Source organism: Ictidomys tridecemlineatus, chromosome 9 (genome assembly GCF_052094955.1).
Source record: "Ictidomys tridecemlineatus isolate mIctTri1 chromosome 9, mIctTri1.hap1, whole genome shotgun sequence".
Classification (NCBI taxonomy): domain Eukaryota; kingdom Metazoa; phylum Chordata; class Mammalia; order Rodentia; family Sciuridae; genus Ictidomys; species Ictidomys tridecemlineatus.
Genome location: NC_135485.1, coordinates 78,046,957 through 78,059,566, shown reverse-complemented (window position 1 = coordinate 78,059,566; position 12,610 = coordinate 78,046,957). Strand labels below are relative to the sequence as shown.

Below are 12,610 nucleotides of genomic sequence, written 5' to 3'. Positions count from 1 at the left end.
TATTTTTGAAATTGTATAATTTGCTTAATGAATGGTAGCAATTACACAGACTAACTTCAACATGAATGTAAACCAAATAAGATAATGCACATTTTAAATATTATATTGGTTTGTCTAATAGCTACTAGTATCAATAATGATTTACTACTCTGCTTATAGGAATGATACATATAAATTTCTTGGCAAATTGTGGAATTCAAGATAATCATGACATCGGCTTGATTTTCCAGAGACTCAATAGAAAGTGGTTTAGATTGATCTTCAACCAGTCATTTGTCCTCTTGAGTGTATATTAAAATAGAGCTCAGCACGTGCTCATTAGATGACTATAAAAAGGATATTATATATGCAAACTTCCTAGCTAACCTGGGAATATTGTAGACACCTAAGAAACACTTGGGTTTTTCTTATTTTCTTTTTTAGTTCTTCTAATTGACACACAGAATAATTCCTATGGACCTACGTACATCTCATCATGAACATGCTTGTCTCTTCTGGGATACACAAGCAAGACAATATCAGGAATATTTTGATAACATTGAAGTCAATACAGAATCATTGTGAATTCTTCTACTTAAATGACAAAAAGGATTCCGTTTTCTTGATTTGACCCTGCTTAATTCACTACTAAGTACCAGAAATTGTTCAAAAATCTTAATCTTAAAATATGGGATTCTGCAATTACTTTGACTGTTACTTAGAACAGAGTCCTGGCTAATTAAAAGTGATAGCCTGGTTATTGTGAAATGCAGTGATATCAGGATGAACAATTACCAAGCAAATTTGACAAAGTATCTACTGAACCAAATGCCTTGGAGAACAATGTGGCTATTGCATTTGAAAACAAGAATAACAAAAATGACAACACTTGGGTGGGATAAGACCTTCCAACTATATAGAAGACTTTACAGAAAAAAAATGCAAAAAAAAATCTTTCAGCTCAAGTAATGGGAATAATACTTCATGAATTCTTTTCACATCCTAATATTTTATTCCTTGTCATTAGACTATTGGTAACGTCAATAGATACCTAAGATGTGAAAAGACAACACCATTTACACCTTAATGAAAAGCAGGACTATATCATGAACCTATGGCCAACAATCAGGATTCAATTTTGCAAAGCTTGGAAAATCCTGGCAAAGGAACTACCGGACATCATCTTTTGCTCTCCAGTGCAAAAATCAAAGGGAAAATGAATTCTACTTGTATATCTGGCTCCAAGATATGGCACAGAATCAAAGTACCTGAATGTCAGTTCTCTCTGAACACTAGGAAGGGATAGCCTAAGGGAATATTATGCATATTTGGCAGAATATCCTCAAATGATCGTCTTTGGGAAGTCGTGTTAGGATGGTAATAGGAGTTACTAAATCTGAGGATGCTGGGTTAAGGGAAAGTACCTGTCTGATGGACTAGACAGACCTGTGACAGCCTTAGGAAGAACCAGTGGATCAATTCAGAGACCAAGAGTTATTGGATAACAGAGCCTGGCTTGCCTCATGCTGATCTAAAGGCAAACTCTCAGTCTGTGGGGCAGAGGTGGCTTCTGCTGTTCTATCTTTTTGGCTTTCAAGTCCTAAGGTTCCTCAGGAAATTTTAATACAAATAAAGTCTTAAACCTGGTTGGGTTCTTTGGACAGTACCACTGTTCCTTTAATACAAGTGTGATCTCACTCTCTTTAGCCCTTCTTGTGGACTGATCAAAAAAAGATGACAGAAAACACACTGAACAATATATCACTTTTTAATTTTTATCGTCTTTAATTTTGGGTGTAAAAGGTTGGCTTTTGAATTGCTTGTTTCCTCTCTTGAAGGGAAAACTGAAAAGTGAAACCTTCTTCCAGGTTCTCCTCAGTCCAGGGAGTGTGCACACACTCCACGGTCCTGGGAAGGGGTTCAGTACCACATGAGCAGATGAGGGATGCCCGCCTTAGCCACTGTGGGACACTCACACAGACACGTTCAAGATTGAGCTGTCCTCCATTCACTGATTGTACATAAGAGAATGCTATTTTATGATTATCATTATTTAAGTCATTATGCCCAAATTGTATACATTATAATAACAATTGATATTTGAAAATAACCCCCTTTCCTTTCCAAAGCAATGGATTTACCTTTCTTCATATTGGGTGCAATATTTTGATGAGTATCATTGATAAAGAAACAAAATGCCCTATAGGATAGATTTGTTTAAGCACAGAAAATAAAATTATCTACCTTGAAAACTAGACTAATATGCTGTTGGTAATTTTCCCTTACAAATATGTGGCTCAAGTTACTATTAAACTATGGGGCACATGCTGAAAACTTGTAGTTTTCAATAACTTGACTACTACCAGTAAATCTTACATTGTAGAAAACTTTTCTATCAGCATCCTTCTTTTGTCTGCTGAGTGGTTTAAAAAAGAAAAACAAAAAAAAGAAGAAGAAGTAAAAATGTTGTTTTTGACCTTTGTCAGTTTTTAATACCGGATTTTATTTGATAAGTTTTTCAGGGACATTCTGTTTTATATTGTACTAGTATTAAATGATACACCAGTGAGGCATTTCAAAGCAAATATTCTTTTATGGAACTTTGTCTTTTGTATTCACTAACTTTAAGAGACTGATTTTATATTATGAAAATTCATCCAGGACTTGAGAAACCCTTAAAGAAGGCACCCTCTATGTGTGCATTGTCTGCTTCTTTGAAGTTGAATTTTGGCTTTGAAGACTTTTACATCTTTGAACATAGCTCTTGCTAATATATTTGTAATCAAAAGAGGCTGAAATTGTTGGCTGTCTTTCATCACTGAAGACCATTAAAAATTGCTTTTATCGAGACTACCCACAATTTTAGCTTAAATTTCTCATTAGTAATCTGAATTTCTTTAAAAAAATATGTTCTATGTCCCTCTGGGTATAATGCAAACTTAATGCGGGTATTGCTTCACTTTGTTTTCCTGCCAAATATTAAACATGGTTCATTCTTTTGTTAATTCACACAAAATATTTAATGGAGAGGCTTTATGCCTGAAGTGTTCTGAAAATATGGAAGACATTGATGGCAGTGATATGATAATTGCTTATAGACATATAAACAGAAAATTGCCACACTTTATTTAAAATTTATTTGACAGGAAGATCATACATTTAAGGTGAGAAGTTCTGGGGAAAGAACACTGAAAGACCATTTTCTACGGATATCTAGGTTTCTGCAGACTTAGCAGACAGACACACTGACTGTCTTTTTTAGACTACCCTTTCAATCATATTCATGCTGTAAATAGCTGTGGAAGTTTGAGAAAATTTCTCCCTCTAAAATAAAGAGCAGGCTTACTTGCTGCCCAATATACTAAGGATTCTTCATACTTCCAGGACATAGATCAGGCATGCTTACTGATGATTATAAAAGATTTGGTTTTTTTTTAAATTTAGTTTCTTGTCTTGTAACCCAGATCATTATATGGTACAGGCCTTGGGTGATCTCCTTGGTTTCATTTTGTCAGAACTGAGACTCAGGGAAATAGTAGAAATGCAGATTTACTGGCTAATACAATTGCTGTGAGCGCTAAACTTGACTCTTTCTCTGACCCTCTGAAGTCATGTATTCTGTCCACATCCATGGAACTGTGCAGGCTAACCCATTGGGTAGACCCTTCACAGCTTTTGACAATGGAACATACAACTTTTATTCCTGATATTCTTGAGTTTGTAAATCAGCAACATCTGCTGAGTCCTATCTACTATTATGGGTGTTGTTTTATGTATTATTAAAAAAATAGAGTATGAATAAATAGTGTCTCCCCCACCCTCATAACTTTTGGAGCATTTGTACCCTGAATTTAAAAGATATACCAATGAGCCATGGTTAAACATTAATGCTTAATATTTAAGGCTTAGCATATACCTATATAAAAGGTTTTGATCACATTCAAATATATGTAACAAGGACTTAAGGCACTGAGTTTGAATAGGCAGCCATGAATCTTGGGTATTTTTCTCATCTTAGTGAACACCTTGGTTTTCCGTCGTGAATTTTTTGCTTCATATAGCTTTTACTTTGGATAGAAAGGGTATTCAGATAGTCTTTCTGGAACTTAAATCTTTTGGAGTAAATTCAAGAATCAGCAGCTGTGGATGGTGGTATTTTCAAGAAATTAGGTGCGGATTATTCTGTAAATCTAGAATAACTCTTTCCTTTCTAGACTTTCATCTAATTTGTTCAGACTTTTTGACAGGAAGGATTGTTGAATTTTATCCAATGATTTTCTCATGTCTATTGTGATGGTCATACAGCATTTGTCCTTCATTCTGTTAATGTGTGTATCAGATTCCTAAATTTTCATGTCTTGAAACATCCTTGCATCCCTGGGATGAACCCACTTGATCATGGTAAATAATCTCTTTAGTGTTTTGTCAAATTCAATTGGTAGTCCTATGTTGGGGATGTATGCATCTATTTTCATCAAGAATATTAACCTGCAGTGTATGTGTGTGTGGGGGGGGGATGGTATGGGTGTAATGCTGGCCTCATAGAATGAAGTTGGAAGAATTCTTTTTCTCTTCAGTTTTTGGGAATAATTTAAAGAAGAATTGGTAATACTTTTTCACTTAAATGTGTGATAGAATTCTGTAGTGAAGCCATCAGGACCTGGCTTTTCTTTGATAGGATACTATTTATTACTGATTTGAATTACTTATTTGTTGTTGTTCTGTTCAGATTTTCTGTTTCTTCCTAATCCTATCTTTGCAGGCTGTAAGTGTTCAGAAATTCATCTATTTCTTCTAGGCTATTCAATTACTGCTATACTTTTATGTGATATGTCAGAGAATGAAATAGCAGCACCATAGAAATGTAGCTATTTTAAATGACCAGGCAGATATTCATAATTCATGAGATCCTGCAAGTGACACTTGTGGACTCTGAGTTCAAGAGACTAAACATGGTGACAAGGGGGTTTTGCTATGGCTAGTTATACATTTCCAAAAGACACAGACTGGGCCACCGCATCCAATGTTAGATAAGTCATTGTATTCCATATTCTCTGATCATTTTTAATTTTTTTTTGTTTCCTTTGTATATAAACTGTCTTAGTTGAAAGTTGCCTTTTAATGTGGAACAGTCATCCAGATTCTCACAAACCAAGCAGATCCCTTAATAAATATTGAGTTACTTTTGAGTTTCAGGCCCATTGCTTCCTTTTTAAAATAACATTCTTAGAAAATACCAATATTGCTCTTTATCTATTTGTCTCTTTCTCTTCTTTCAGGTTTCAGATTAAATATCTTAGATGATAGTCCCCAACTCCTGTACTTTATTTGACAATTTTTCTCATTGTAATTATAATTACTAAATGTAGTAGTAATCATAAATTCTCCTCTCTCTCTCTCTCTCTCTCTCTCTCTCTCTCTCTCTCTCACACACACACACACACACACACACACACACACACACACTCACTCTCTAATGTCAGCCTAGGAGGATGGGAAACATCTCTCTCTTTCTCTTCTTCTCCTTAGCCCCTGGTTCCCAAAAACATGTTCTGTGTTCCAAATATATTTATTAAATTCATTGCATAATTCCAAATATATTTATTAAATTCATTGGATGATTTTAGAATATTCTATTTTAACACCTATTACTTTGTAAAGTTATTTTAGTAGTTTGGTTCCCAATTTGTTAATCTTATCATTCCTATAATTAAATGATTATTTTCAGTACAAGAATTCCTTTTTATAAACAAGATTATATTTCTGATTTTCTCAGCATTGCTATTGAGTGCTCTCTATCAGGACTCTGCAGCTACCTGGAGGTTCTACAATGAATTATGGCAAAAGTAATCGGTGGGGGGCTTGAGGCCATAATAATCATTCCAGAAAATTCTCCGTTCTTTGTTCAAGAAATTAACAAGGTATTAAATCACATCTGAATCTAGTTATGCATTTTAGCTGTTGGAGGTAATGTATGCATCAGTATATTATAGGGAATAGACTTTTATTCCTTTTTTGGGAAAATAGTGAATATTTCTTCCAATGCTAGGTCTATCACTATCCTTTGAAACGGCCATTTGTGCCTGATTTTTGTAGCCACTCCAGCTTAGTCAGTATGTCCTACATACAAGGCCCCCACCGTGAAGAACAGGTGCTCCATGAATGCTGAGAGCCCATCAAGAGTGCCTCTTTCTTCTTAGGTTATACACCCTGCATCATTCCGGGGACGAGTCACCCCACTGCTTGATTGAATAATATGAAAGTTTTATGTTTAAGCAGAGGTAAAAAGTAAACAGCTGTCAGGTGACTCAGATGGTCTCTCGTTTTATTTTTAACCATTACTAGAAAACACTTAGAACAACAGAAGCAGTAAAGACCCGTTTTTCAATGCACAGTGTGGTAATTCAGTGAAGAACAGAATTGAAATCTGACATTGCTGACTTTTGAGATTACTGATAGTCAGCTAGAGGGAACAAAACAACATGTAACATGTTTCCCTGTCTGACTTATGTTTCTTGCTCCTGTAAAATGTCAAATTGGAGGTGACAAAGAGCAAGCTTCCTACTTCAAAATATAACAAGAAAAGCCTTAGCCATAAGGCCTACAGACTCGCAGAACATCAGTTTTACTGACAGGAACAGAGATTTGTTTTTGTCATTGAGGCAAATCCAAACCACCCTATTGAATTCTTATTGCATTTATTTTCAGAAAGTGAAGCTTGCTGTTAATATCTTTTTGGGATATAGTTATTAGTCTGAATTAACATATATATATGAAACATTTGCCTAGATATGGCAGCCATTCTACATTGACTTAATATACTGTAAAGGAGTAGAAGTTCAACTACTTTACCAAAAGAATTTTTCCAGGAAAGTTTGGAATGTGTTCTTCTGGTCATATTTGTTAATTTATGTATTCATCTAAAGGTTAAAAAAATAAAAAAGAGTCAGTTGCAATGTGTTAAACTTCCTATGTGGAAAAACAATGTAGCCATGTGAGATTCCTTTCTTGGAAAAGCTTACTGTTTCTCAAAATGTAGAGTAAATTCTTTAATGGGGCACTTGGGAGCACAGAGCAGAGACAGCTCCAAACTTCCCTGGTATGTGAGGGGCTGCTTACTACAGGGACATGGCAGGATTACAAACCGAGCATGCACTCTGCCAGAGAGCAGATGAGAAACAGCTCCCCAGAGGGAATCACCCTCCAGCTTAAACTTTCTTGTCATGAAGCAGAATCCCTCAATGTTAATGGATTTACCCCTTTATTTTGACAACCTAATTGATTATCAAATGAACCACAGAGAATTTGAAAATCTTTGTCATATAAAAGGAACTTCCTTTTGGTTTTCATTTTGAAAAATACATGTTTATCTCTTTATAAAAAGAGGGCTAAGTATCCAGTTAACAAACCCCTTAAGTTAATCTGACTTATATTTGTTCCATTTTATATTGAAACTCATTTTAATGATTGGAAAGCTTATGCATATTAGTTTCTCTTTGAAATAAACTAGACCTTTCCCAAGAAATGATTTGTATTAATATAATAGAATAGAATGAATCATAGAACAAAATCTATTTTTCACTGAAATTACAGGACAGAAGAAAAACACATTATGCATTATTTTCTACTCTGCCTTTAGATACAGAAACAAGGATGGTATCTTTAGCCCAAAGATCTGCACTAACAAGGTCATATTGGCTTTCCCATTGGTCAGCCTGTTTACTACCAGTTCTAATAGACTTTCAACAATTTATGTTAATCAACTCCTGAGGTCATAATTCTTCATCTTCCAGAAATTTCTGTTCCTTTCAGCACTGCATCCTCATCATCAAAACTGTTAATAAGTGTGAAGTATTTGAAATTTTACCCTGCTTGAAAGCTAACACATTAGGCTGCTGTAGTTTCATAAAAGCAGAAGACAAGGAACTCCTGAGACTGATACAAAGACTTAAATGACTTCACCCACAGCCATTTCTACAGTGTCAGATTTATATGGTGCCAGATCTTACAGCTCCAATCCCCAATAGGTGATGTGAGGAGGCCTCACACACAGGATGGATTGTGTTACAGCAAAAGACCTCTGCGTCTTTTACAATAGGAATTATTCTCAATTGTCCTTTGCTCTAAAAGGAGACAATATTTTTCTCAAACTAATCAGTCAGGGGGCACTATCTCTGTCTTCTAAGTTTGACTCATTCCTATCTATTCAGTACAGGACTGGGCAATCCCTTTTCTTTGTTAGCAAGGGAATCATGTTTTCTCATTTTCCTCATTTAAGTAAGATAAATTGTTATACCTAGAATTTCCTGTGGATACCAACATTTTAGGTGGCCATAATCTTTATTGACCATTGATTCTCATCTCAGGACAAAACATTTTTGAGTACTTTAGTTTCAAATTATTTGCCTAACCATGGGGGTAGTTGTTAGCAAATGCAATTAGATATATCTTTTTTTAAAAATAAAAAAATAGGATGAGAAATATGGAAAAAGTCTCAATCAGTTGGCAACAGTTAAAAAGAGCAATGATACAAAAGAACATGCATAAATCAAACTGAGCAAATGTGGGATTATTTTTTGTATGTCTGTGTATGTGAGACGAGCAAGAAAAAGGGAAAAGGGGATGATAGGAATGGGGAGAGATAATCTGATTAAAGGAAACCTAAAAATAATTCTATAATGTGTTGAACCCTTTTGGTTTTTTATTTTAATATATGGTAGACACTGGGAGGCCAGGTGTTTATTACTATCACAAATTTCCTAAAATACTGGTGTTCCTAACAATTCTTGAAATACTTTCAATTATATGTTATAAATGAATAAATCTGTTTATTCAGGAAAAAATAAATGGAAAAAAATTGATAGATACCCTGGAATTACCTCGCTTTGCTTGACATTCTTCTAAAACTTTTTCAACAAAATAGGTTTGACTGGGGACATTAAAGTCTACATGAAAAGAATATAGTTAAAGATTATTTTCTCTAAATGCCCTTGTGTTTGCAAAGCTACCAAGGATTTTTATCTCTCTCTACTTTCTTCCCAGTGTGCAAACTCCCTTGTGTATTCTTAGCTCTGCCCTACATTTTCTACTTAAAACCTTCAATTTTTTTGGTTGTTATTTACAGCCATTTAATTCTTGTGTACTTCCTCGGTCTCAAACATGTGTAGCAAAATTTCATCCTGATACTCAAAGAAAGCTGCATACTGTGTCTTCCTACTTAACCATATCAGCTGCTATAGTTTAGAAGAGGAATGTCCCTGAGAAGCCCATGGATTAAGGGCCTGGTCACCAGAGCTGGACCATCTGGGGAAGTGGTGAAAGCCTTAGGTGGTGGAATAATTAGAAGAAGGGGGAGAAGGGGACCTAAGTCACTTTCTCTTCCTTTTGTTCCTGCCCTAAGCTGAGCAGGTGAGTCTCTGCACATGCTGTCACTGCTATCCTGGACGTCTATCAGAGTCCCAAAGCAAAGGCCTGTCTCCTCTTGCACTGAAACTTCCAAAACTCTGGGTCATCATAAACTTTCTCTTTATAACCTAATTATCTAAGGTGCAGTGGCAGAGGGCTGACTGGCACATCAGCCCTGTGACAGTGTACATGGACAAAGCATCCCTCAATGCTTCTTTCAAAGCCATATAATATACTCTTCCAAACAGGGGTTTTGGTGTGTAAACATGTCTTTATTACATTATTTATAAATATAGTTTTAGTTTTGAACTCTGAATGGTTTTGACAGAGATCATCTCATAAAGTTTACATTTTAATTTAAAAAAAGATTAAACTAGAACATTTGTTAAGGAATATTTCAGAAAGAGAAAGCTCCATACGCTAAATAGAATGAGAAAAACATTCCCTCCTCTGTTCCATAAATTTATAGAAAGGTAAAAATGAGTAATTCCCAAAGTAGTCCTTGGAAAATATATTAGTGCTATGATTATCTTGCAATGATAGAATTGAACTACAAGAGGAAACTGCAATCCAGTTGGATTTCTACCATGGGAGAAATGTATTTAACACAGTTACAAAATAGTTTTCAGGGAAAAAAACTGAACAAATCATTTACACAAATGATGAATGTAAACAGTGGCTAGGTTATTCATGTGCTTCAACTGTCTTAGAATTCAATACCCTACACCCCCCAAAAAGGAAAAGTGTCCCTTTGCTTTGAATTGGTGACAAAGAGAGAAAGAGGGATCAAATCTGCCACTCCTGCTTCTAGCTCCTCTCCCTTCCTGCAGTGCAGGGTGGAATAAGATGACAGTGCAGACACACCTTCTCTGGAAGATCCCGGATTTTTAGGGGTATACTATTATTATTATTATTATTATTATTATTATTATTATTATTATTATTTGTCTAATTACAGTGAGGAGGATAGGTTAAACTTAAAAGAAAAACATTGACTTTTCAAGTTTTTTACAAGCAGCTGTCAACTATATTGACTCAAGGTCAATCTATATATTATATTGGGTCAGCTGAAATGTGGACACTGAGGTGAGACTAGTTATGCAAGAGAATTATTGGGAAAATGGTGAATCAGAAAATCAAGGAATTCATTTCTCTTGTATAGCAATGAGGGTAGGGGAGGGGGGATAGTAGGGGATAGGAAAGGTAGCAGAATACAACAATTACTAATAGGGCATTATGTAAAATTGTGGATATGTAACCGACGGGATTCTGCAATCTGCATTTGGGGTAAAATTGGGAGTTCATATCCCATTTCAATCTAATGTATGAAATATGATATGTCAAGAGCTTTGTAATGTTGTGAACAACGAATAAAAAATAAAATTATAAAAAAAAAGAAAATCAAGGAAAATCTCAGATCACCTCTCACTGAAAATAAAGTAGAGAGGGTTTAAAAGAGTCAGATTTTTTCCCTGCTTCTGGGGAATACCTGAGCAAAGGTGGTTTGATGGAAGAGTCCCATATCATACAAGGAAGGACAGTGGTAGCATTTCCACCATGCTCAGCCATTGGCTGGAAGGAACCATGGCTTTAGCTTCTAACTGAAAGTCATTTGTCAGTTAGGACCTTATAGGCAATGTCTCCTAAAGAAATATGAGCAGAACAATTCCATTGCCAGCATGTATTCCGAGGTTTATCCACCCTTCCCAGGTTGTTATCTTAGAACTAAGCCTCCACTGTGTTACATTCTGGCCTTCTTTGCTTCTCAGTTTCTAGGGATATTCTTTACTTGTGTCCAACTATGGTGACCCAATAGGAAGATCAGTTCTATATCCATTTCAATAACACCTTCAACAATCAATCTTATCAAATGGTTTGGAGATTTACAGGATTTTTTAGGACAATTTTTAATTATCTTGAAGAAGGTTCATGGCTCTTAAGGATTCCCATGGGCATATCCCCTTGGCTGCCATAATTATTATCTACGTTGCCACTTTCAGTCACCTCCTTCCAGGTTGGGACACTACATCCTCCCATCTCGGTTATTTAGATAACTCTCACATTGGCAGAAACCACATCAGAACTTAGAGGGAAGTTCCTCTCCAGCTCAAAGCCATTACTAAATTATGCTTCTTTGCAAACAAACTTTGCTGCCTATGAGGACTTCTCTGCTCATATTATATACTATCATTCTGAAACAGAGACTGGTGACTTCAGAATGTTAATCACACTCATAGTTTTCACTCTGTACAATTTGTTCCATAGCTTGGCTAATTCAAATTCTTATTCTGGGTTTAGACAGTTTCAGAGTCCCAGATGCACATGAAAGCAGAGATAAGTGCACTTTTCGGCTGTTCATTTCAGATGCTGAAATAATAATTTTACTAATTAAATTTTTATTTCCAACTATTAGACCTGTTATTTTGTTTCAAATAGCATACATGCAACTCCCCGATGTGGAACATCTGCTGCTGCTGTTGATGCCCCTAACAAATAACACCCAGAAATTAATAACAACAAAATCCAGCCAGTGTGTCATGGAGGAGAGCAGTGGCTCCCTCTAGTCATTGGAGATTTGTAAAAACCAAGTGCCCTTGATGGTTCTCTGTTGCTTGGCAACCGTCCTGATATTGAAATACTGCATGTGTGGTGTATTCATGTTTCTTGTCTTTGATACAGAAAATCTCTCTACTAGATGAGGCTTTAGAAATCCATCATTTTGCTACCCAGGTGAATTATGAATGAAAACTGTGAAGAAAAATGAAGTGTTTCATCTTTTCCTGTTGCTCTCTTTTAGCAACTGAAGGCTGTTCCGTTCTTTAACCTGGGAATGCAAAACCCGCAGTTAGGAACAGGCAGTGGGGATACTGTCTCCACTCTCAGTGGGAATCATACCTGTGGCATGGCTTCTCATTTTGCTGAACAGCAGTGGTTGTTTGGATGTGCCAGCAGAGAAAGTGACAATGACATGCTCTCAAGACTGCTTAGAGATTATTGAAACCAGAGATTCTTGCATTTTTTTTTGTTTGTTTAAGATAGGGGACTGGCAGAGATGCATGTGGGTGTGAGTGACTTTTCAGTCCAGAAAGAAATAGGAGACTATTACCCTGTACTCCTCCTACTTCCCAGAGAATTCCACAGGGCAGAGAGAATGTCTTGGAACATTGTATGTAATATCTTTAAGCAATCTAAGATCACAAGAATGTTTAGGAAACTGACAGCATGT

General features: G+C 35.8%; 1 protein-coding gene across 1 annotated transcript in view; it reads right to left on the bottom strand.

Annotated features, from left to right (window-relative positions):
* LOC144366464 (uncharacterized) overlaps positions 1–12,610 on the bottom strand; it is a 251,339-nt gene that overhangs the window by 9,860 nt on the left and 228,869 nt on the right. The window lies entirely within an intron of this gene.